This window comes from Coccinella septempunctata, chromosome 8, assembly GCF_907165205.1.
Source record: "Coccinella septempunctata chromosome 8, icCocSept1.1, whole genome shotgun sequence".
NCBI lineage: Eukaryota > Metazoa > Arthropoda > Insecta > Coleoptera > Coccinellidae > Coccinella > Coccinella septempunctata.
The window spans coordinates 6,233,004-6,260,688 of record NC_058196.1 but is presented as its reverse complement, the minus strand read 5'-3'; the positions used below and the strand labels follow the sequence as shown (position 1 = coordinate 6,260,688).

At 34.6% G+C, this 27,685-nt stretch overlaps 1 protein-coding gene and 2 long non-coding RNA genes across 4 annotated transcripts in view; 2 read left to right on the top strand and 1 right to left on the bottom strand.

The window, feature by feature from the left end:
* Positions 1-27,685, bottom strand: part of LOC123319555 (tachykinin-like peptides receptor 99D) — a 709,883-nt gene that overhangs the window by 40,923 nt on the left and 641,275 nt on the right. The gene's annotated exons all lie outside the window — the stretch shown is intronic.
* Positions 1-27,685, top strand: part of LOC123319559 — a 66,518-nt gene that overhangs the window by 25,384 nt on the left and 13,449 nt on the right. The gene's annotated exons all lie outside the window — the stretch shown is intronic.
* On the top strand, positions 24,831-26,840 carry LOC123319564. Its single transcript, XR_006538515.1, has 3 exons — positions 24,831-24,903; positions 26,537-26,656; positions 26,711-26,840. It is a non-coding gene; the product is annotated as an uncharacterized LOC123319564 (long non-coding RNA).

Sequence of the window (27,685 nt, the reverse complement as noted above, 5' to 3'; positions counted from 1 at the left end):
AATACGTTTGCAACACCGAGATAAACTGAAAATCTGACACGCTCGAGTATGTACAATTATCGATCTTTTTTGCATTTACTTCCTGTAGCTCCAATTAAGATATCCTGCGAAAATCTGACACGAAGTCCCCGCGACGCTCGAGTAAATCCCGATTAAGCATCGTGGGCTCCCCTCTAAATGATGATACTGCTGATATTTCCAGGGGAATGTTGAGATCCTTGACAGAATTAGCTCTTTGCGAAATAATATTGTTAACATAGTAGGAATAACAACAGGTTTGCCACCACTTATATTAAAATCATACGGTTACTCTCATACCAGTGTTTGGGTCCTTCACAAACATAATGAATAGGGCGGGTCCAAGATGAGACCCCCTGGGGAATACGGAACCTGGAAAATGAGATGAGAGGTCCTGTAATTATGGACTCTGGAGAGAGGTTGATCCCTCGAAAAAAATGTCGGAATATGGCCAAGAAGATCCGGGGAATCTATGAAACCCCGTATGATTTTAAAGAGAAATACTAAACCCCTGTGAGTTCTAGATGTTTCCAGAGATTTCAAAGAATATTTATTCCTTAGGGGTAGAATGTCCCCTAAAGGGTAGATGTTCGTGGCTTTGTATTCGATATATCTAATAAATTTATTTTGAACATGCTCGAGACGATTTTTGTAAACATTGTACTAGGGATTCCAGATACAACTTCCAAAACTCAGACGGCTGAAAATGTAGGCATAATAAAGGCTGAAAAGTGGTTCAGTGGATTTGAAGGATTTGCAGGTTCTTATTATGAAACCCATTAGCCTGTTACATTTACTCACATTGGAGATGTGTTCTTCGAAATCATCTTAAGCCCGTTTGCAACAGCCGAGAATTCTCTGGAGAATTCTCTACAAAATTCTCGCAAGAAAAGGGCGGAGACTATTCAGTACTCAACTGAACAGAGAATTCTACCAAAAGTGCGTTTGTAACGGTACATAATTCACGGCGCATGAAATCTCGAATGAATTTTCTAGAGAATTCTCGGCTGTTGCAAACGGGCTTTAGAATCAAATCAAATGCCCAAGTCTCTAACAGACGACACCCCATACAAAAAATATTGTGAAATGGAAAAGACAAAGACAAAAAAAAGGAATAAAATCACTTCTTATCAAATCGTACTATCATCCCTTCTATTTATGGAATTTCTATTTCTTTTCATAGATATCATTTTCACAATATGCCTAGTGAATGACGGAAATCAGGAAACAGTTGAATATTGGTGTCAGTCTTCTTACCTTTTTCCTTACTTCAATACAACTGCGTCCGGAAGGAAATGTTCATCTCTCTAATAATCTTCTTCACTGTTATGACTAATAGAACTAACCAGTTATGTGAGTTTTTTCACCTTTTTTGATTAGTGAGTGTGTGTCTCGTCTCTGTTTTTAATTGTACTCATGCTTTAGAGGTTATATTGTTGTTTTTTTATACTGTGAAATTGTTATTGTTCAGTTTATACATTTGTAATATTTATTCACTTCGTATTTATCTGTACCATTGCTTAGTGCCAATTTTATACTTATTCATTATCCTTTTTCAGAGCATCTGAAAATGGTTTCAAATAAACCGAAACTCCGGAAAATTATTGAATTGATTTTTGTTTGATTCGACTTGGAACCTTTCAACCCTTACCCTTTTTGGAATATTTTGGAGGTCGTTAATCCATGCCCTAATAGTATGATTAATAATAATAAGGAATGATCACGCCTAAACGGGGAGGCAATGAATACAATAATACGGATAAATTCAGATGCATACCACCCGCTGATATGAATATCAACAAGTTTTATGATCTGAATTGAGCTAGAAAATTTGCCATCGTCAAGAACCCAAATGGAGTATGCCCGATCGAAGAAAAGCAGATGCTAACCATGGTTTCGGTCCCATTTGACCTCATCCGAGCCACACAGCTTTTTCTCTGATGAAGAATGTTTGGGATTGATGAACCCTTCAACACTGGCAAGCGCTAGGTTTCTTTGTTTCTTAAACCAAAGAATTAATAAGGTTTTCCGTAAATTTTATAGAATGATATGTAAAGTAGTCATTATAAACATGGTCGATCTACAAATGATTCCGAATCTTTTTTTCAATGTGCTTATATTATCAAACTTCAGATCTAAGGAATGGCAACAATTACTAGGAATGGAATTCACAGGTGAATCTCTGCATTTATTCAAGATCTGCAATAAGCATTTTTCACCAGATTTAAATATGGATCTTAACAGATTTAAGCTTTACAGATCCGCAGTTCCCAATCCTTGGCAAACCCCTGCAAGAACTATTAAGACACATGAAGTAAATATGGAAGCTAGTTGTTCAGGAATTTCATCTGTAGAATCTGGAAAAGGTATTTGAAAATTGCGATTTTGTGTATACGCCCTTCTGGCACGAAACCCTCCATATGTTAACACATAACATCTTAACTCATTTTGCAAAAGTTTAGTTTCTTGTAGTTGTTAAAAAATAGTTATAAACTGTTTCAGAAATTATGACTGAAGTGACTGAGGCAGCTTTGGATGATCCAAGCCCCAGCTCAGAAATCTCACATTCGGCCACACCGATTAGTGTATCAAGGACGAAAACATTCAGAAATTTTCATGATCTTTCAATGAAGGACAGTGCACCAAGTAAAAAGCAAATCATTCATAGAAGAGAGAACAATCTGAGGAAGATTGAAACCTTATGAAGGGAAAACCCAAGATTTAAAAGCTCTCACAAATGTGTGTGAGACTAATGTGGAACGTAAAATTGAGAAAAATGAAATTAGAAAAGAGAAAAGATCAGTGAAAAGGAAAATAAATATATATCAACATTGAAAAATTTCAAATTCATTAATTTCACATTTTTTTTTTGTCTGAGTTTCATTTATTTATTTATTTATTTATTCGCGGGATAAACTCAATTACAAAATAAGAACAAAAATATAAGTCACCAAAAATATCGTACATACCTAATTCAAATCAAACAATAATTAACATTTCTCACTATGGCGGAGTATGATGAGTTTACAAAGTCGATGCCAAGTCGTCCGGCAACATTCACCCGTTCTGAAATCCTGGGAATGGGAGATGCCCGTGTGTAATTTAGCCTGTAATTAGGAACACTGAGAAAGGCAGACCCCCTAGTATTTCTGGGTGGAACGTGAAAAGCAAAGAGAGAGAGAAGCTCAGTCGTCGACAGTTTACCCATTAAAAGCCTAGTGAAGAGCAATACGTCGCTCCTAATCCTACGCGTCTTCAAAGTTGGTAAGTGAAGTACAGATCTCATGTGAGTTGCCGAAAAATTTAATCGAGAAATGCCCATTCTATAAGAAATATTGAGAAGAAATTTATTCTGAACACTCTCGATCCTGTCACTGTCCTTTGAAGTATAAGGACACCACACAGAAGATGCGAACACAAGATGAGGTCTTACCAAAGTTACATACAGATGTTTTATAGTATTGATATCACTGAATTCATGGAAATGTCTCAAAACAAAACCTTAGCAACCCTTAGCAACAATATCCTCTATATGCAGACTGAAACTCATTTTGAAGTCATACAAAACACCTTAATCCCTCACCACATCAACCTCAACCAATTTCTCTCCTCCTAAAGAATAACGAGAATGGAAATAGCATCTCTTTCTAAATATTGACATGTGTTTACATTTGTCAACGTTAATAAACACAGCATTTAACCTGCACCACTGTTCGAGTCTCTCCAGATCGGACTGGAGATTGAGCATATCTAATAAAGTGTCGACTACCAAAAATATCTTCAAGTCATCTGCGAAGAGGAGGAACCTCGCGAATCTGAAACATGTCTTAATGTCATCAATGTACATTAGAAACAGGAAAGGCCCAAGATGACTGCCCTGTGGAACACCCGACCGGATAACATATGACAAGGAGAAAGAAGCCCTAACCTTAACCCTTTGCGAACGACTATCTAAGTATGACATGAACCAACTGAGCAATCTGCCCGAGATACCAAATGCCAATAGCTTCCCCCTCAAGATACTATGATTCACCTTATCAAATGCCTTGGAGAAATCCGTATATATGACGTCAACCTGCTTTCCCCCCTCCAAAGAATCCATAACATACTGAACAAACACAAGGAGATTCGATTCAACGCTCTTACCACATTTATTTTATATTTGTAAAGTGAAATTTGCCTATTGTATTTTTTACTAAAACTGTGCTGGGACTTTTTATGTTTGGAGTTGAATTATAGCTATAAATGGATGTAGTTTTACATTTCCCATTTCCTTAGTGAATAAATATGAAACTTTGCATTTTTGATATCTGAAAATTTTCTTTGATGAAAATTTGTCAATGAAGGCAATATTCATCAGATAAGAAATTTTCCATTCGTCAAAAATCCAAAATTTCTCATAAAACAATTCTCTTCGAATTTAATAAAATCGGCAATGCGTCAGTTCAAATTTCCCGCGCTTTTGCGAGATAATGCATGCAGCGCCTCTACAAATGCTTTCCGAAAAAATGACAGAGATGGAGAGTTAGGATGTAACTTCATTTTAGCAGGTAGTTGACCGTCTCGTTTGTCTTTGATATGTCCCATATTTTCCCTAACTCAGTAAGCCGATTCGCTTGCCGTGATCTGAACGTGTTCTCAAATTTCTTAATTCATCACACGTCTGCGTACTGAATTAGGGAAAATTGGGGACATATGCTAATGTCTTCGTCTGGGTTTCTATCTGGAGAGAATTGAATCGGACACCGTTTCATACTGGGTGGCGCTCTGGGTAACTGTATAGTACTCAGTAGTCGCTGTGTTACTGGATAGTACTTAGTAGCGCTTGCCAGTATTGAATAACGCAGTTCAGTGCGAGACGTCGAAGCAAGTAGACGTGTTGAGTAATTTTTCGAGCATACGACAAAGGAATTTGATTGAATACTGATTATCCGGGAGAGTTTTGTGAATGAGTTTTGTTGTGTTGTTTTGTATACAGTTGAAATCAAAAGATAGTTGGTTGTGCAAATCCCATCAGGTGAGACTTTTTCTATATAATAATTGGTGATTTTCGTTCTTTTGCCTTTCATTGTGTAACGGTTCCAAATACCATCAATAAATACGGTACGAATTGAATTTGCATTTTATGTTGATGTGGGGCGATTGGCCTACTGTTGTTTACCGCTACCGGTCAAGTGGGGTTAGATCTTGACGTTTAAGTTTAGTTTTCCGTGCTCACAGAATTTTGAAGGTTAGACAGCGTCAGATGAGTTTTCTGTGTAATTAGCCATTTTGTAAGTTCGGAGGTATCCATCAGGAATTTCTGGAGTTTTCGATAATTAAAATCGTCCATTTGTGGGATTAATCTTCGTATATCTGTGTGATCTCCTGCCGAACTGGTTTATTTGGATTCTATATTGGCGTATCTCCTTAAGGAGGATTGATCGAGAGCTTTCTTCGCTATGGCACGTGAAGTTTTTCTTCATACAGGTATGTTCGTCGTACGTCGTTCTGCAAATTCATTATTGTGTGCTATTTTCTCTCCATTACCAGCTATTGCCGTGAAATTCGTTGACTTAGAAGAATTAGTTGGGAGCATCCTACGTTGATTGTGATAAAAGAGGTTCTGGTTGTCTAATTGCATATTCGAGCTTGAAAAGATTTGGTGGATTCACGTTAGATTTTAATAGTTCCCCCCGAAGAACTGGTTATGTATAAAACCATCTTTTGTGATACATTATGTTGTCAATCATTCTTCCTTATATGGTGAGAATTAAGTTCTTACGTTCTTCCGCATCGACAGGGTCCTAGTATAGGGAGGAAGTATTTGAAATCTTAGTATAGGGAGGAAGTCCTTGAAATTCTAGTATAGGGAGGAAGTCCTTGAAATCCTAGTATAGGGAGGAAGTCCTTGAAATCCTAGTGTAGGGAGACGTATCCTAGTGGACATCTTAGTGTGGAGAGACGTATCCTAGTATAAAGGGGAAGTCCTTGAAATCCTCGTGTAGGGAGGAAGTCCTATAAATCCTAGTATAGTCACAGTCCAAGTCGAGCCTTCTAGAACTACTCGTGAAATCCAGTCCAAGTGGAGCCGCTACAACATAAACCTTGTAGAATTTCATAACGAAGAGGCCATCTTCCTATTCAGGAGCTGGAGTTGAGCACTTTGATGGCCTCGGTTGATGTATCGGATTCAGCTTCGGAATCTGGGTCGGATGCTGATATAGGTAGTGATATCGCTCACTAATCCTCGGCTCCGGTTGCCGTCCTTAATTGTAGGGCCCCTTCGGTATCGATGGCTAAGTGGAGTATCACTAAATTCAGTAGGAATAATGATAGGTGCTCTCTGAGCTGCTTCCTAGAAAATGTGAAAGAATTGTGCATTTCACGGAACGTTACGAAAGAGCAGTTGTTTTCGTCTGCTAGCGATCTGTTTGAAGGTGAGGCTCTGATCTGGTTCAGATCAGTTCGGGCCACCGTATCAACCTGGTCTAAATTAGTGCAGGAATTACGGAAACAGTTTTTACCTCCCAATTATAACGGGGAGAAAGGGTTTTTTTACTGAGGTTTTTCCCTAAGCTCTTGTATCATACACCAATTTGTATGGTACCCCGTTACGCTAACCTCTGCTCAAACTGTATCTCATACAAATGCTATAATTATTGTTTGCTGTTCAAGATTGTAATGCTCTATATCAAAAGAATATATATATATATATATATATATATATATATATATATATATATATATATATATATATATATATATATATATATATATATATATATATATATATATATATATATATATATATATATATATTAGACTGATTCAAAAAAATCGATTTTCTTTTTTTTCGAGAAACACACCCCTTATTATCTTCAGGGTACTGAAAAATGACGTCTGTGAAAATATTAGTCAAAAATCGTATTATTTAGAGGTCGCTCATCGAGGATTTCTATTTTCCCTACTAATAGCAGGGGAAAAAATTTATTTCTAGTAAAAAAATTCCAGTTCGCAAACCAATGGACGGATTCCATTGAGCGATATATTTTTTTGTAGGGAGTTAGGTGCTCTACAAAACTGCCACCTACAATTTTTCCATAAAACGGCTTTTCGAAATGTTATTAGAGCTTGAAATTAAATTTTTGTCGAAGTAGCTCTTTTTACTCGGATATCGGGGAGAAATTATTGGAATTTACTTTGAAAATCAGGAAATCGTTCTCGAAAAATACAATTGATATGATTTTATTTAGATTAAAATCATTTATGACATCCCCAAATTGTCAACCTCAAAAATTGTTAGGGGGTTAGTGTTTCATACTCTTCAGAATCAAATTATTTAGCATCTCTTATTTCTCATTCACTTGGGTTAGAAAGAATGATTGGTTTTGTGCCCTCTTTCAGATTAGTGTTTGATCTTAAACTCGGTACTTGTCTTCAGTTTCATCCATAATACAATTTTGTGTATTCATTATTTTTGCAAACCCAAAATGGCCGCATTCACAAAATTTTCGCTATATGATTTCATTGGAGAAGACATTATGTAGTGAAAGTAACATATAGATGATAGGATCTTTCTGTTGTTAACAATTCAGCGGAGCGAGTTATTGATTTAATTGAAGAATGCAATAACTCCTATAAGAAAAATGAAGAATAAACAGTTACAGTTTCTTTTACAATTGATAAACAAACATCGTCATCGTTTTCCGGATTGCAATAAAAAAAATTGAAATTATCTGTTTAGAACATATTATCTATTATAGATGTTGAATATACCAACACCAATATTATTTTTCACAATCGAATGAATGCTTTCTATATGCGACTTATTTCTAATTTCATTAAACCTACCAATCCCACAAATATCGAGACATTTGTTGAAAAATTGATAGTTCACTACCTATTTTGTGACAGCGGCTATTTTGGATTTATAAAAATAATGAATACACAAAATTGTATTATGACTGAAACTGAAGACAAGTACTGGGTTTAAGAACAAACACTAATCTGAAAGAGGGCACAAAACCAATCATTCTTTCTGACCCAAGTGAATGAGAAATAATAGATGCTGAATAATTTGATTCTGAAGAGTATAAATTTCTAACTCTCTAACAATTGTTGAGGTTGACTATTTTAGGATGTCATAAATTAGTTCTTTCCAGAACTATATTCTGATTTTCAAAGTAAATTCCAATAATTTCTCCCCAATATCCGAGTAAAAACAGCTACTTCGACAAAAATTTCATTTCAAGCTCTAATAACTTTTCGAAAAGCCGTTTTATGGAAAAACTATATGAGACAGTTTTTGTAGAGCACCTAACTCCCTACATAAAAATATATCGCTCAATGGAATCCGTCCATTGGTTTGCGAACTGGAATTTTTTAACTAGAAATAAATTTTTTCCCCCTGCTATTAGTAGGGAAAATAGAAATCCTCGATGAGCGACCTCTAAATAATAAGATTTTTGACTAATATTTTCACAGACGTCATTTTTCAGTGCCCTGAAGATAATAAGGGGTGTGTTTCTCGAAAAAAAAGAAAGTCGATTTTTTTGAATCAGTCTAATATATATATATATATATATATATATATATATATATATATATATATATATATATATATATAAATATATATATATATATATATATATATATATATATATATATATATATATATATATATATATATATATATATATATATATAAATATATATATATATATATATATATATATATATATATATATATATATATATATATATATATATATATATATATATATTAGACTGATTCAAAAAAATCGACTTTCTTTTTTTTCGAGAAACACACCCCTTATTATCTTCAGGGCACTGAAAAATGACGTCTGTGAAAATATTAGTCAAAAATCTTATTATTTAGAGGTCGCTCATCGAGGATTTCTATTTTCTATATATATATATATATATATATATATATATATATATATATATATATATATATATATATATATATATATATATATATATATATATATATATATAGTTATAAAGTGTTAATACCACCTCCAAAATAGTAACTCGTTTAACGCTCTCACCTCATATATATCGATGTCACCTCCGAAATCGGAGGTGACAACGTTTTGCCTTGTTTTTTAGCTTGTTAGATTCAGGAGGCTTCAGGGACCAACATATCAAAAAATCGTTTTGAGGTCACAACGCACCCCCTTTATGTACTGAACAATCTTTTAGTTCGAGTGTATATCACTGGCGCTAGTGTGCTGAGCTGTATATCGGAGAATTGCTCTGAAAGACTCTTTGCTTGTTAGCACCTCCGAAAATGGCAACGTTGTACTGTGCAAGCAGATGTAGACAGGCGGAATATCAGTATACGGAGGAATTAAGTGAAGAGAGGCGCGGTGCGTTTTCTCCTCCATTATTGCAAGCCAGGCGGCATATCTTAACGATTTTTTATCGCATTCTTCTGTAGGGGAAAGAATCACGTGATAGAGAACCAATCTTGGCTCTCTCGAATGGGATTATGACTGTTTATATTTCATCGTGCGTATATCTATGCATCCGTTGAACTTCTTTCATCTCAAGCTAACACTATAATTCTGAATTTGGCGAACTATTTCGTTTTCAGATAGGTAACTATCTGAAAACGAATCGATTTGAGTCTTGTCCATAATGATATTTCTTCTCTCTATGGAAATGATCCATATAGATAATACTACCTATTAGTATAACGAATAATAAGTATTGTTACATTGCATATAATAAAATAAGCTGTTCAGAGAAAAACATTTTTTGGATAAGATAATTCAGATGTTAATGGTGATGAATATTCAAGGACAATGAGCCAATCCGAAAATTTTCATTTCAGAATCAGGAGAAAAAAATGCTACAAATTTCACAATATCACAGAAATGAACAACGTCGGCTAAACCGAATGTTGGACATTGTGTTATTTCAAATGGAACGCTCTTTATATTTTTCTTGAATCGGATTGCACAATGATTTTGAGGAATCCTTTGCTCAGAAACATCTCTTTTATTATCGATTATGTTTAAATATTGGATTTTCCCGAAAATTTGAAGAGCTTGTACCATCTCTCTGGTTTAAATATTTCAGTGATTTATCATAAAGAAAATTACCAATTATATCGAAACAAGTAGGATTATGAAGAATTCGCCAAAACAGATGCATTTTTGCATTTTTCGATAGATCATACAGGGTGTAAGGGAAAAAATAAAAAATATTGAAGTCTTTGGAAGGCCTCGAGTCAACATATTTTGAAATTGCAACCATATTTTTGTCAAGATATAATGAATCTTCAAAATGAAGTTAATAATATAGATACATACTCGGATACATATGATTGAGATACAGATGATTGATTGGTAAATTCCCAGAAGCTATGATGAACAGCGGACACTATGATGGACGCATGATGAAAGGAGGAAGACAAAAGTTAATCTAAGTATTTTCGCATGCAGTTTTATTATTCAAAATAGATGATGATTCTTATAAGTAACAAATCATGTGCAATTGAAATTTTTGTTTTGGTCTTCGAAAATAACACATATTGATTAAACTTCTACTATCTAAAATAAAAAGGTACATAGATAAAATATAGCTATATACAGGATACCTGTAAACAAATGCGAAGGAATAAGGGAGATGATTTTTTAATGAAAATAAGCGGGGGTAGTTCCTGTAAATTTTCCAAATCAGCCCTTCGAAGATACAGCCTTTGGAAGGCGATGACGAGTTTACAGTTTTTAATTTTTTTACAGGTTCTAAAAACCACTGAGTCATAAAACTATATATATTATGAAGCACTGAGTAGATTGGTACCAGTTTCAATTTCGGCAAGCTCGTAGTTTAGGCGGTAACTTGCTATCGATTTTTTAATGTGTCTCTGCCTTGAATTCAAAAATTTCTGTTAAAATGTTGAAATTTGAGTTATTATGCTATTATCAATATTGTCATAGAAGTGTACGAAACTAGCAGGTCAGGGGATCCAAGATTTCGGGCCGATTCACCTTAAAAAAAATAATAAAATGAATTTCGTAAATACCGAGGCTGAAAACCACTATTCTCCGCTATAAAAAATTAGTATTATCCCAATAATATACCGACTTAATGAATGCTACGTTGCTATTACTATAAGGCCCGGTTGTTCAGTTCAGGATGAGGCTGACATTCAAGATGATCCTAGATTGATCTGACAGAACTGAACTGAAATGTCAAAATCAATCTAGGATAAACTTTAATCCCGAACTGAACAACTGCTATACATGTAGAGTTTCGGATTTTGCGAGAATCTACTACTTTTTCTTCAAAACTACGCTGAAGGAAATGTGATTGACTGTTAGCGACACGGAATATCAACCATCTAAATTCTGTAGTCCATACAAATTTTTTTGAACTCTCATCATACTATATAGCAGTCTGATACTGAAATCCGTCATTTGACAAAATGAGTTGTCAGTTCATAGACTGACCAACATTTTCGGAAGCTATTGATCTATTAATTAAATCGTTCTATAATTGGTCCTAAATTGACAGTCGTATTGTGAACAACGATATGCAGCGGATTATCTAAACACGAAATATATTCTGAAATGTTTCGGATCATGAGGTTAATTGAATAAGTATCTTGTTCGTATCATTTGTTGAACTTCATTATTTTAAATATTCTTCAATGAATGAAAATATAATATCAACACACATAATTTTTCGATTTATTCGTCATCAAATCATTAAATAAATCGTTTCTCGAAAAGTTTCGAGTCTTGAGGCAAATATAATATTGAATTATTCACATCATTATTAGTCGAACTTCAAAGTTCTGAATGAATTAAAATCTAAACTTGACAATATACGAGACAGTTTTCGCAAGAGTTTCAATGAAATCTGAAAATTTTCATCATTCTGGAGCATTCTGGACATCGATAATTCTCGAATCATCCATGGCATAAATTCAATTTTATCCAATATAACACGCAAAACGAAATGTTACTCGAACTCAACTTGAGCAATTCGTTCCTAAAAAGCTCGAATCAGGTAGAAAAGTTTGAACCCTTCGTATCAGCATCAGCACGTGTTTTGCAGTAAACAGATGCCGATTTCATTTTCAACGGGCAATGTAACCAGGGTCGGGGGGATGAACCAGAGTCTCTGGATGAACCTTTCCGACAACAAGAAGAATTTGAATTTTCATATGAGGGTGAGGGCATTTGTTTCAAAATTTTCAGAGTACAAGGAGTGTACAGGGTGTTTCACGAGTAAACAGACAAATGAAAACCGTGAATAGAGGGCATTGCGCTGAGTTCAAAATCACCCCATATACAGGGTGTCCCAAAACTAGTGAATCAAACGTCACACCACGATAGAGTAAACCAAATATTATTGAATGACACCAACATTAGTTCAACGAAAACGTACCGTTTCCAAAATAATCAGAATTTTATTAAAATACCTAAAGTTCCCGATTTTCGAACTATTTTTCCTAATAACAGGGCCAGTTTGTGAAGAAGGATATCGATTTTAAATTATATCGAACTAAGATTATTGTTCTATCTCCCCTAATTGAAATTATTTTAAGTAGTTAATCGATAACCATAACCTAAGTCTCGACCTAAGTTGATGTTAATTGAAACAATTGTTTTTTCTACATGATTTTTAATACTCAGATTAAACAGGGGTGATAATATGGGAGAAAAACGCTATCCTTAATCACAAATTTGCCTTGTAATTGAAAAAATAGTTCGAAAATCGGCAACTTTAGGTTAGGTTTCCTCAGAAACCGTACATTTTCGCTCAACTAATGTTGGTGTCATTCGATAGTATTTGATCTACTCTATCGTGGTGTGACGATTGTTTCAATAGTTTTGGGGCACCCTATATATAGGTTTCTTCAGTGTTTTTTGAAATTTCTCGAATTTCCGTTCGGCTATAACTCCTGAAATTCTCTATCAAGTCGACTGAAAATTTATATTTAGCCTTGAGTTGTTAATTTCATTGAAACAAAGCATTTAAATTCGACAAAAATCAGGACCGGGCTCAGTGAGGCTTTACTTAACTTCAAACTCATAAAAACACCGTGTATGTAGTTTTTTAATAATAATTTGAACTTTTTTGTTATCTGCATTATTATTGTCTCAAAATGAATTGATTTTTGGGTTGCCCTACCTGTTGATCATGTTCTAGAAAAAATTGTTTTGGTCAGACGCCTCTAAGGGATAGAGCACTTCATGAAAAATAGAAATTCTTAATTGATTTTTTTGAAAGAAATGAAATGAATGTGTTCAACAATTATACAATATTCGGTCTTCAAAATAGCCTTTCACAATGATGAAATGTTTCTAAATTGATAATGCACAAATATGGATGGAAAAACTATACTATCTTGAAACTAAATATTAAAACTTGATCTTCAGAATTAATCTATTTTTCTATGGACAACTAGTTGTGTGAATGAAAACAAAGAAAGAAATCGCGGGGTGTCAGATCTGGAGATCTAGCAGTCCAATGTTGGGGTCCTACCCTTCAAATGAAATGACCTGAAATACTGATAAATACTTTTGCTGGTGCACGAATATCATCAATGTTTCAATAACAAATTGTAATAAGACCAGACCAATCCATAGATTTCCATAGATCCAATAATGAATATAACGGAATAAGTGAAGAATTCGAAAGTGCATTTATCATACTTATTCGAAGTGCCAATCATTACCTTCACTAAAAGACCAAATGAGGTGAAAATCAATTCGGAAAATTACTTCAGGTCCACGTTGTCCATAAAAAGCGATTCATTCGGAAGATATCAAGTTATAATTATCATTTTCATGATAGCGTAGTTTTTTATTGCTATTTTTGTTCATTATCAATAATAAAGCTTATTATCACTGTGAATGATTTATCTGAATAACCAGATATGCTAAAATATTAAAAACGAAAAAATTCAGTTGAACATTTCCAATTCCATTTTTAGATTTCCACATCTGATTGGCGATCATATTCATACCTTTAATTATTGTGAAGTAAAAGTCAATAGGCAGCGCTTTTTTTTCTAGAGGCATTTCACCACCAAATAATTATTCATTAAAAATTATCCACTGATAAAGTATACCCAAATTTCATTGATTTTGAGAAAATCTATGCAGATACCTGAAAAATTCAAAATTATGACGAAAAAAACTACAAACAGAGTGTTTTGCATGAGTTTAAGTTTGAATATAGCCTCAGTGAGTCCGGTCCTGTGTTCGTCCACTTTTAATGTTCTGTTTCATTGAAACTTACAAGCTTAAGCGGATAATGAGTTTTAAGCCGAATCCAACTAAAATATTTGGAGATATAGCCGAACGAAAAATCGGGAAATTTGAATCAACTCCTCTGTATATCGGAAACGGAATGCACAAGACACACATATGAGGTGTTTTTGAACTCAGCTCAATGCCCTCTATTCACGGTTTTTGTTTGTCCGTTTACTTGTGAAACACCCTATGTACTGAAAAATCGCAAAAGACACCTCGAGCAATTAAGAAATGCCATTAAATCAAGGAGTTTCTTTTGATCCGCTATGATGGAAAATGTCAATATCCAGTTATTATTATTATTTATATAATAATATTTCGAAAACCAAGGCACTTTTACCAAACGTAAAATATATTTATCTGAACCGCCATAGAGTCCTCTACCCGCAGGATCCATAATCCATTCATTACGCCACACCCTGTATAATTATTATCATTATATCAATGTATTGAAAATAAACAGACATGAATACGAGCCAGTTGTTTTGTGAGGTGAAGCTCCTCTTGCTTCAAACTTCTTTTAATTATTTTGACTACTATTCACGGAAGATTTTTGTTGAAGAATTCAACATTCTTGTAATTATCCGTTCATTTCTTCAAGAGATACCCATTTCCTACCACCTTTGATTATTCAACTCAATGCTAACACTGCATCAAATGCATTTCATCTTCGGGTTGATTTTTTTGAATTCTACAACTGATGTAACGTCTTCAACCTCCAGCCAAAGAAGATAAACAACAGTAACTCTCCTCAAGCTACTGATCACTTGTATTTTCCATATAAATAAATAGATTTGGTATGTCTTCAATCAGTTTGTATAAACGTCAATTATGTTCGTTACATATTTTCGACGTAATATTTTCCGAAGTGATTCGACATTGTGATGAAATACGTAATAACTGAGAGACTCACGTAGAACGGACTACGTAGCACTGATTTAAAACTCAAGAATGTTTTGACAAGCGTCTTAACCCAACATTTTCGTACCATACAGAGTGAAAGGTATCCAATTTCCATGGCCAATCCAGTGCTAAAATGAAAGTGAATGAAGTATAGAAGCTGAAAGTAAAACGTATATCTTTATTGATTCATTCAGGAAAAACATTTATATGGAGTTCCTAATGTCGTGAATGCCCAAAAATTAGACTACTATTTCATACCAGAACAAATTCGGTAAAATTGTCTTTTGAATTAATCTTATATGTCACGAAAAATTTCATTTTCATGCATCATTCATTTTGGGACCTATATGGTATTAAACTCCCCTATCGAACGAAGTATCGTAGACATAAGCATATTTATTCAAAACTGTCCAAATTCATTTACACCGAGATCACGAACCTTATCAATCAATTATCAGCGTATGAAGTTTATTAATATTAATATCGTTCTCGAACTATTTACAGGTTTCAATATGTGTGAATGAATCGGAAGAGCAGCTGTATTCTATATATGAGTAGAATTCGAGCTGTCTTACTTTCTGTCCTCCTAAAATCTGACAACGTTGCGGGAGGTGAGAGCGCACTACTAATAAGAAATATATGCGGAGGTAGTAAGGTCTGATTCGTTTGAAGAAAAATTTTTCGATAAAAATCTTTTCCCCTCTTTAGGTACCCCTGTTATTTACCTTCCCCTCTACATATATAAACAAAAATTATTCCAATTATATAACTCCTTCACCCGGAGGGTAGTTCGCCCAATGAACTTAAAGGAGGTAACAACGCACTACGGGTTCATATATATATATATATATATATATATATATATATATATATATATATATATATATATATATATATATATATATATATATATATATATATATATATATATATATATATATATATATATATATATATATATATATATATATATATATATATATATATATATATATATATATATATATATATATATATATATATATATATATATATATATATATATATATATATATATATATATATATATATATGAACCCGTAGTGCGTTGTTACCTCCGTTAAGTTCATTGGGCGACCTGACCTCCGGGTGAAGGAGTTATATAATTGGAATAATTTTTGTTTATATATGTAGAGGGGAAGGTAAATAGCAGGGGTACCTAAAGAGGGGAAAAGATTTTTATCGAAAAATTTTTCTTCAAACGAATCAGACCTTACTACCTCCGCATATATTTCTTATTAGTAGTGCGCTCTCACCTCCCGCAACGTTGTCAGATTTTAGGAGGACAGAAAGTAAGACAGCTCGAATTCTACTCATATATAGAATACAGCTGCTCTTCCGATTCATTCACAAATATTGAAACCTGTAAATAGTTCGAGAACGATACTAGATAATATTAATAAACTTCATAAGCTGATAATTGATTGATAAGGTTCGTGATCTCGGTGTAAATGAATTTGGACAGTTTTGAATAAATATGCTTATGTCTACGATACTTCGTCCGATAGGGGAGTTTAATACCATATAGGTCCCAAAATGAATGATGCATGAAAATGAAATTTTTCGTGACATATAGGATTAATTCAAAAGACAATTTTACCCAATTTGTTCTGGTATGAAATAGTAGTCTAATTTTTGGGCATTATATTCACGACATTAGGAACTCCATATAAATGTTTTTCCTGAATGAATCAATAAAGATATACGTTTTACTTTCAGCTTCTATACTTCATTCACTTTCATTTTAGCACTGGATTGGCCATGGAAATTGGATGCCTTTCACTCTGTATGGTACAAAAATGTTGGGTTAAGACGCTTGTCGAAACATTCTTGAGTTTTAAATCAGTGCTACGTAGTCCGTTCTACGTGAGTCTCTCAGTAATTACGTATTTCATCACAATGTCAAATCACTTCGGAAAATATTGAGTCGAAAATATGTAACGAACATAATTGAAGTTTATACAAACTGATTGAAGACATACCAAATCTAGTTATTTATATGGAAAATACAAGTGATCAGTAGCTTGAGGAGAATTACTGTTGTTTATCTTCTTTGGCAGGAGGTTGAAGACGTTACATCAGTTGTAGAATTCAAAAAAAATAAACCCGAAGATGAAATGCATTCGATGCAGTGTTAGCATTGAGTTGAATAATCAAAGGTGGTAGGGAATGGGTATCTCTTGAAGAAATGAACGGATAATTACAAGAATGTTGAATTCTTCAACAAAAATCATCTTGCGTGAATAGTAGTCAAAATAACTAAAAGATGTTTGAAGCAAGAGTGGCTTCACCTCACAAAACAACTGGCTCGTATTCATGTCTGTTTATTTTCAATACATTGATATAATGATAATAATTATACAGGGTGTGGCGTAATGAATGGATAATATGGATCCTGCGGGTAGAGGACTCTATGGCGGTTCAGATAAATATATTTTACGTTTGGTAAAAGTGCCTTGGTTTTCGAGATATTATTATATAAATAATAATTATATCTGGATATTGACATTTTCCATCATAGCGGATCAAAAGAAACTCCTCGATTGAATGGCATTTCTTAATTGCTCGAGGTGTCTTTTGCGATTTTTCAGTACACAGGTTGTTTCACAAGTAAACGGACAAACGAAAACTGTGAATAGAGGGCATTGAGCTGAGTTCAAAAACACCTCATATGTGTGTCTTGTGCATTGCGTTTCCGATATACAGAGGAGTTTATTCAAATTTCCCGAATTTTCGTTCAGCTATAACTCCAAATAATTCAGTTGTATTCGGCTAAAAACTCATTATCCGCTTAAGCTTGTAAGTTTCAATAAAACAGAACATTAAAAGTTGGCGAACACAGGACCGGACTCATTGAGGCCATATTCAAACTTAAACTCATGCAAAACACTCTGTAGTTTTTTTCGTCATAATTTTGAATTTTTCAGGTATCTGCATAGATTTTCTCAAAATCAACGAAATTTTGGTATGCTTTATCAGTGGATAGTTTTTAATGAATAATTATTTGGTGGAGAAATGCCTCTAGAAAAAACAGCGCTGCATATTGAATTTTAATTCACAATAATTAATGGTATGAATATGATCGCCAATCAGATGTGGAAATCTAAAAATGGAATTGGAAATGTTCAACTGAATTTTTTCGTTTTTGATATTTTAGCATATCTGGTTATTCAGATAAATCATTCACAGTGATAATAAGCTTTATTATTGATAATGAACTAACGTTCATCAACGTAATGGCTAACGTGGACCTGAAGTAATTTTTCGAATTGATTTTCACCTCATTTGGTCTTTTAGTGAAGGTAATGATTGGCACTTCGAATAAGTATGATAAATGCACTTTCGAATTCCTCACTTATTCCGTTATATTCATTATTGGATCTATGGAAATCTATGGATTGGTCTGGTCTTATTACAATTTGTTATTGAAACATTGATGATATTCATGCACCAGCAAAAGTGTTTATCAGTATTTCAGGTCATTTCATTTGAAGGGTAGGACCTCAACATTGGACTGCTAGATCTCCAGATCTGACACCCCGCGATTTCTTTCTTTGTTTTCATTCACACAACTAGTTGTCCATAGAAAAATAGATTAATTCTGAAGATCAAGTTTTAATATTTAGTTTCAAGTTAGCGTAGTTCTTCCATCCATATTTGTGCATTATCAATTTTGAAACATTTCATCATTGTGAATGACTATTTTGAAGAATTTCTATTTTTCATGAAGTCCTCTATTCCTTAGAGGCGTCTGACCAAAACAATTTTTTCTAGAACATGATCAACAGGAAGGGCAACCCAAAAATCAATTCATTTTGAGACAATAATAATGCAAATAACAAAAAAGTTTAAATTATTATTAAAAAACTACATACACGGTGTTTTTATGAGTTTGAAGTTAAGTAAAGCCTCACTGAGCCCGGTCCTGATTTTTGTCGAATTTAAATGCTCTGTTTCAATGAAATTAACAACTCAAGGCTAAATATAAATTTTCAGTCGACTTGATAGAGAATTTCAGGAGTTATGGCCGAACGGAAATTCGAGAAATTTCAAAAAACACTGAAGAAACCTATATATAGGGTGCCCCGAAACTATCGAAACAAACGTCACACCACGATAGAGTAGATCAAATACTATCGAATGACAACAACATTAGTTGAGCGAAAATGTACGGTTTCTGAGGAAACCTAACCTGTTGCCGATAGCGTTTTTCTCCCATATTATCACCCCTGTTTAATCTGAGTATTAAAAATCATGTAGAAAAAACAATTGTTTCAATTAACATCAACTTAGGTCGAGACTTATGGTTATCGATTAACTACTTAAAATAATTTCAATTAGGGGAGATAAAACAATAATCTTAGTTCAATATAATTTAAAATCGATATCCTTCTTCACAAACTGGCCCTGTTATCGAGAAAAATAGTTCGAAAATCGGAAACTTTAGGTATTTTAATAAAATTCTGATTATTTTGGAAACGGTACGTTTTCGTTGAACTAATGTTGGTGTCATTCGATAATATTTGGTTTACTCTATCGTGGTGTGACGTTTGATTCACTAGTTTTGGGACACCCTGTATATGGGGTGATTTTGAACTCAGCGCAATGCCCTCTATTCACGGTTTTCATTTGTCTGTTTACTCGTGAAACACCCTGTATACTCCTTGTACTCTGAAAATTTTGAAACAAATGCCCTCACCCTCATATGAAAATTCAAATTCTTCTTGTTGTGAGAAACGTTCATCCAGAGACTCTGGTTCATCCCCCCGACCCTGGTTACATTGCCCGTTGAAAATGAAATCGGCATCTGTTTACTGCAAAACACGTGTTAATGCTGATACGAAGGGTTCAAACTTTTCTACCTGATTCGAGCTTTTTAGGAACGAATTGCTCAAGATGAGTTCGAGTAACATTTCGTTTGGCGTGTTATATTGGATAAAATTGAATTTATGCCATGGATGATTCGAGAATTATTGATGTCCAGAATGCTCCAGAATGATGAAAATTTTGAGATTTCATTGAAACTCTTGCGAAAACTGTCTCGTATATTGTCAAGTTTAGATTTTAATTCATTCAGAACTTTGAAGTTCGACAAATAATGATGTAAATAATTCAATATTATATTTGCCCCAAGACTCGAAACTTTTCGAGAAACGATTTATTTAATGATTTGATGACGAATAAATCAAAAAATTATGTGTGTTGATATTATATTTTCATTCATTGAAGAATATTTAGAATAATGAAGTTCAACAAATGATACGAACAAGATACTTATTCAATTAACCTTATGATCCGAAACATTTCAGAATTTATTTCGTGTTTAGATAATCCGCTGCATATCGTTTTTCACAATACTACTGTCAATTTAGGACCAATTATAGAACGATTTAATTAATAGATCAATAGCTTTCGAAAATGTTGGTCAGTCTATGAACTTACCATTTTGAGAAATGACGGATTTCAGTATCCGACTGCTACATAGTATGATGAGAGTTCAAAAAAATTTGTATGGACTACAGAATTTAGATGGTTGATATTCCGCGTCGCTAACAGTCAATCACATTTCCTTCAGCGTAGTTGTTGTTTTGAAGAAAAAGTAGTAGATTCTCGCAAAATCCGAAACTCTACATGTATAGCAGTTGTTCAGTTCGGGATTAAAGTTTATCCTAGATTGATTTTGACATTTCAGTTCAGTTCTGTAAGATGATCTAGGATCATCTTAAATCTCGGCCTCATCCTGAACTGAACAACCGGGCCTTATAGTAATAGCAATGTAGCATTCATTAAGTCGGTATATTATTGGAATAATACTAATTTTTTATAGCGGAGAATAGTGGTTTTCAGCCTCGGTAGGTATTCACGAAATTCATTTTATTATGTTTTTTTAAGGTGAATCGGCCCGAAATCTTGGATCCCCCGACCTGCTAGTTTCGTATACTTCTATGACAATAGCATAATAACTCAAATTTCAACATTTTCACAGAAATTTTTGAATTTAAGGGAGAGACACATTGAAAAAATCGATAGCAATTTACCGCCTAAACTACGAGCTTGCCGAAGTTGAAACTGGTAACAATCTACTCAGTGCTTCATAATATGTATAGTTTTATGACTCAGTGTTTTTTAGAACCTGTAAAAAAAATTAAAAACTGTAAACTCGTCATCGCCTTCCAAAGGCTGTATCTTGGAAGGGCTGTCGATTTGGAAAATTTACAGGAAATACCCCCGCTTATTTTCATTAAGGAATCATCTCCCTTATTCCTTCGCATTTGTTTACAGATATCCTGTATATAGCTATATTTTATCTATGTACCTTTTTATTTTAGATAGTAGAAGTTAATCAATCATCTGTATCTCAATCATATGTATCCGAGTATGTATCTATATTATTAACTTCATTTTGAAGATTCATTATATCTTGACAAAAATATGGTTGCAATTTCAAAATATGTTGACTCGAGGCCTTCCAAAGACTTCAATATTGTTTATTTTTTCCCTTACACCCTGTATGATCTATCGAAAAATGCAAATCTGTTTTGGCGAATTCTTCATAAAATCTTACTTGTTTCGATATAATTGGTAATTTTCTTTATGATACATCACTGAAATATTTAAACCAGAGAGATGCTACAAGCTCTTCAAATTTTTGGGAAAATCCAATATTTAAACATAATCGATAATAAAAGAGATGTTTCTGAGCAAAGGATTCCTCAAAATCTTTGAGAAATCTGATTCAAGAAAAATATAAAGAGCGTTCCATTTGAAATAACACAATGTCAAACATTCGGTTTAGCCGACGTTGTTCATTTCTGTGATATTGTGAAATTTGTAGCATTTTTTTCTCCTGATTCTGAAATGAAAATTTTCGGATTGGCTCATTGTCCTTGAATATTCATCACCATTAACATCTGAATTTTCTTATCCAAAAAATGTTTTTCTCTGAACAGGTTATTTTATTATATGCAATGATACAATACTGATTATTCGTTATACTAATAGGTAGTATTATCTATATGGATCATTTCCATAGAGAGAAGAAATATCATTATGGACAAGACTCAAATCGATTCGTTTTCAGATAGGTAATGAAATAGTTCGCCAAATTCAGAATTATAGTGTAAGCTTGAGATGAAAGAAGTTCAACGGATGCATAGATATACGCACGATGAAATATAAACAGTCATAATCCCATTCGAGAGAGCCAAGATTGGTTCTCTTTCACGTGATTCTTTCCCCTACAAAGGAATGCGATAAAAAATCGTTGAGATATGCCGCCTGGCTTGCAATAATGGAGGAGAAAACGCGCTGCGCCTCTCATTACTTAATTCCTCCGTATACTGATATTCCGCCTGTCTACATCTGCTTTCACAGTACAACGTTGCCATTTTCGGAGGTGCAAACGAGCAAAGAGTCTTTCAGAGTAATTCTCCGATATACAGCTCAGCACACTAGCGCCAGTGATATACACTCGAACTAAAAGATTGTTCAGTACATAAAGGGGGTGCGTTGTGACCTCAAAACGATTTTTTGATATGTTGGTCCCTGAAGCCTCCTGAATCTAACAAGCTAAAAAACAAGGCAAAACGTTGTCACCTCCGATTTCGGAGGTGACATCGATATATATGAGGTGAGAGCGTTAAAAGAGTTACTATTTTGGAGGTGGTATTAACACTTTATAACTATATATATATATATATATATATATATATATATATATATATATATATATATATATATATATATATATATATATATATATATATATATATATATATATATATATATATATATATATATATATATATATATATATATATATATATATATATATATATATATATATATATATATATATGGAAAAGTTTAAGGGGAGTTACCATTTCATTGATATATATATATATATATATATATATATATATATATATATATATATATATATATATATATATATATATATATATATATATATATATATATATATATATATATATATATATATATATATATATATATATATATATATATATATATATATATATATATATATATATATATATATATATATATATATATATATATATATATATATATATATATATATATATATATATATATATATATATATATATATATATATATATATATATATATATATATATATATATATATATATATATATATATATATATATATATATATATATATATATATATATATATATATATATATATATATATATATATATATATATATATATATATATATATATATATATATATATATATATATATATATATATATATATATATATATATATATATATATATATATATATATATATATATATATATATATATATATATATATATATATATATATATATATATATATATATATATATATATATATATATATATGTGGAGAGACGTATATATATATATATATAGTTATAAAGTGTTAATACCTCCTCCGAAATAGTAACTCGTTTAACGCTCTCACCTCATATATATCGCTGTCACCTCCGAAATCGGAGGTGAAAACGTTTTGCCTTGTTTTTTATATTATATATTATATAGCGTTAAACGAGTTACTATTTCGGAGGAGGTATTAACACTTTATAACTATATATATATATATACGTCTCTCCATATATATATATATATATATATATATATTTTTTTTTTTTTTTTTTTTTTTTTTTTATAGCACCGTATTGAACGGGAGGAAATGCTGCACCCACCGGGCTTTCGCCAAAGCATGTGCAGTCGCTACGGACCTTGGAGAAACCTTCTGACCATTCTCGCCGTACCCAGCATCACCTGTTTCTGCGAACTCGATATAACACTGCGGTCCAGACAAAGTCTTTCAGTGTTTTCGGGCAGATGTTTTTCGACCAGACCATTCACTGAAATGATCAACGGGAGCACACCAACGGATTTAAGCTTATGAATCTCACGTAGTTGGTAAGCGAGTTCATGATATTTTGTTATCTTCTCCGAGTAAGCTCTCGCTAGATTCTCGTCCGCTGGAACCGTGAAGTCCAGCAGCAGGCATGTTTCTTTCTCCTTATCGAAGAGCGCAACGTCCGGTCTATTGTGCGCAACCCCTCTGTCGGTTATAAGCGTTGCGTCCCAATACAACTTGTAGCGCTGGTTCTGCAGGAGTGTTTTCGGCTGGTATAAGTGTTGTGGTATTTCATCATGCAGCAACCCCAGCTTCAGAGCAATATGTTGATGGTATATCCTTCCCATTGAATTGTGCCTATCGAGATAATCTTTGGGAGCCAAAATCGGGCATGAGGAGGTAATATGTTGGATGGATTCGGCTGCTCGAGAGCATTTTCGGCATCTGTCGGATGGGACTGCTTGCTTGGCAATATGTTTCATATACATTCTAGTGGGTACCACCTGATCTTGTATAGCGAGGAGTCTCCCTTCCGTTTCTGGAAACAGGTACCCAGCCCGCAGGTAAGTTAGGGACTCCACCCTATTCACATCTTCACTTTTCAGGTGAGCCGGATACCTGCCGTGTAAGGTCTTGGAGTTCCACTCTTCAATACGTTCTCCCTCGGTACACCTGGGGACCTGATACTCCGCATCAGAGAGCTTCAATGCTGATATTCTGTCATCTGCCTCGCGGATAGCCCTGAACACAGGTGAGTTATTCCTCAGGAAGTGCTGTCTTAAGTCACACACGTTTTTCCCATGGACGTCCTCCAAACTCAGCAGTCCTCTCCCCCCTTGATGTCGGGGGAGGTAAAGTCTCATAGTCGAGGAGTGGGGATGGTGTACTCCATATTTCGTCAACATAGATCTTATGTCCCTATCTAGACCCCGGAGGTCAGTCAATGACCAGTTGAGGATGCCGAATGAATAAGCCATGCCTGAGATCGCCCAAATGTTGATGGCTGTGAAGAGAGATTTGGAGTTGAGCTTAGCTCTAAGAAGCAATCCGACCCTGCTCAGAAGCTTTTTTTTAAAAGATTCCTTCATCTCTGGTGTTTTTATTTCAAGTGCTTGCTTGATTCCTAGGTACTTATATGGGGTATCCTCACTCAAGGCAGGTATCGTGATGTTATTCATTAGTATTGCTCCTTCCTCTGTCTCCTGAATTCGTCCCCTTCTGACATCTAGGACCGCGCATTTCTCGACTCCCATCTCCATTCCAATTGACTCACTGAAGGATGCCACTATTTCTAGCATTCTCTTAAGTTGTTCGAAATTTGCCCCATATAATTTCAGATCATCCATGAAAAAGCGGTGGTTAATAGAAACTTGTCTGTTCTTATTGATTACATATCCATATTTAGTCTTCCTGAGAATTAGGCTGAGAGGGTTGAGTGCCAAACAGAACCAAATGGGGCTCAGTGTGTCTCCTTGGAATATTCCCCGGTTTATTTTTATTGGCCCTGTTTTAATCATAGAGCCTCCCGATCGCATGTTGAGTGAGGTCCTCCAGTTCTTCATAAGGTGTCTCATCAGCTCAATTACCTTTTTAGATATTCCATGCATCTCCAGGACCTTCAATAGCCACGTGTGGGGAACGGAATCAAAAGCCTTCTTATAATCCACCCAGGCCACGGATATGTTTCTAAGCTTTTTTCGCGCTTGTTTGGTGATGATGTGGTCCATGACCAGAAGCTCCTTGCAGCCTTTTGTCCTGGCTCGGCAGCCTCCTTGCTCTTCAGTCATCAGATTGTGTTCTCTTAGGTGCTTGTTAATATTTTTCGTGAGGACGCCCGTAAGTATTTTATAAACCGATGGTAGACATGTAATGGGTCGGTAATTTTTAGGGTCTTTTCTATCGCCACCCTTCGGAATGAGGTATGTGACTCCTAGCGTGAAGAACTTAGGCACTAGAGAGGGGTTGTTCAAGGTCTCCTGTAGAAGCAGTGCAAGTTTTTCATGAACATTAGTGAAGTATTTCCACCAATAGTTGTGGATTTTGTCTGAACCTGGAGATGACCAGTTGTTACAGCTCTTAAGTATCTCTACTATATCTAATTGTTGTACCTTTATATCATCCATCGTTGTATTGGGGATAATTGACTCTGCTTCCTCCATCCAGTACGCCCTCTCGTCATGCACTCCTTGCTGAGACCACACTCCAGACCAGAAACCATGGGCATCCTGGGGTCTTAATTGATCAGCGTCCACTGCATCCTCGCCCTCCAGAGTACGGAAGAATTGTTTTTGATTTTTGAAAAACAGGTTGTTATTTTTGTAGCGCTTTACTCTTTCATTATACCGTCTAATACGGTTCCCTAATGCCTTAATTTTTTGTTTTAGTTGATCGGAAACAATAGCTATTTTTTCGTTGAAAGATGGGTCCCTACGTTTGATACGGGCTCCAGATGCTACCTTTCTAACAGCTTTAACTACTTTAGTATTTGGTGCCCCAGAGTTAAGGTAAGTATGAATAATCCCTATCTTCTTTCTCAAAGATGTAATTTTTTGTTCCAGGCGTAACTTCCAAGGGGGGATCGTGGGAGTTCTCGGTGTATCCCGCTGGTGACCAATCCGTTGCCCCAGCGTTTCACAGACCGTCACAGCACCCGCATAAACAACCTCCACCAGCTCCTCAAGCGTCGTCACACTCGTCAGGTGTTTTGGGAGAACAGAGTCAACTTTCCTCACCAGTTCGTAGGCCATCTTAGAGTATTTCAGCCGTGGGATCTCAGGCTTGCTCTCTGCTGCCACTCCCGAAAACCTCATCAGGTTCCCCTCAAAAAAGCGCTCAATCACGCCATCCTCTTGCTCTCCAACAAAAAGGCCACTTTTTCTTATTCCATAAGACGATTTTCTTCGGCCTGTTTCTGGTGGATCTTCAGTCTCTTCGAGCATAATACTTGGAAAACAGCCTTTCTTGATGTACTCTAGTTCAGCGCGAGATAGTTTTTGGTTAGCCAGAATCCATCGTACCCTATTGGAGAGTAACTGCGCATATGTCGGTCGATCGGGGCAGATGTCGTTCCATATCTCTACAAGTAGGCGCCTATAGGTGGTGTTAAGTCTCCCAGCAAGTTCCACAGCAATAAAATGCGCACGCATAACCATACAGTTGTCGTCCATTGTCCAGCGTGTTCGCCCATCCCGCTGTTGCCTTCTGGCAGCGGAGTGAACAGTTTGTGCACCCAAATTACCAGGGTTTTCTCCTTGCGGAGAAGCGGGATCCGGCCTTACGGTGCCATCTCGGAGGGGTGCGCCGCTTGCCCCACACGTACCTCCTACAGACCGAACCTCTGGACGGTTCCGAAAGGAGCCGGTCTGAGACTCCCTACCGCCCTGTGTTTTACTTCTAGTTACAGGAGCTCGCTAATTCGATGCCTTTCCAAGGATGCTAACCTTGGTCAGGTATGTTGACTCAGGTACGCGGGGGCGTCACTCCCCGAAGGTTCACGAACCCCCCTGCGCATATATATATATATATATATATAT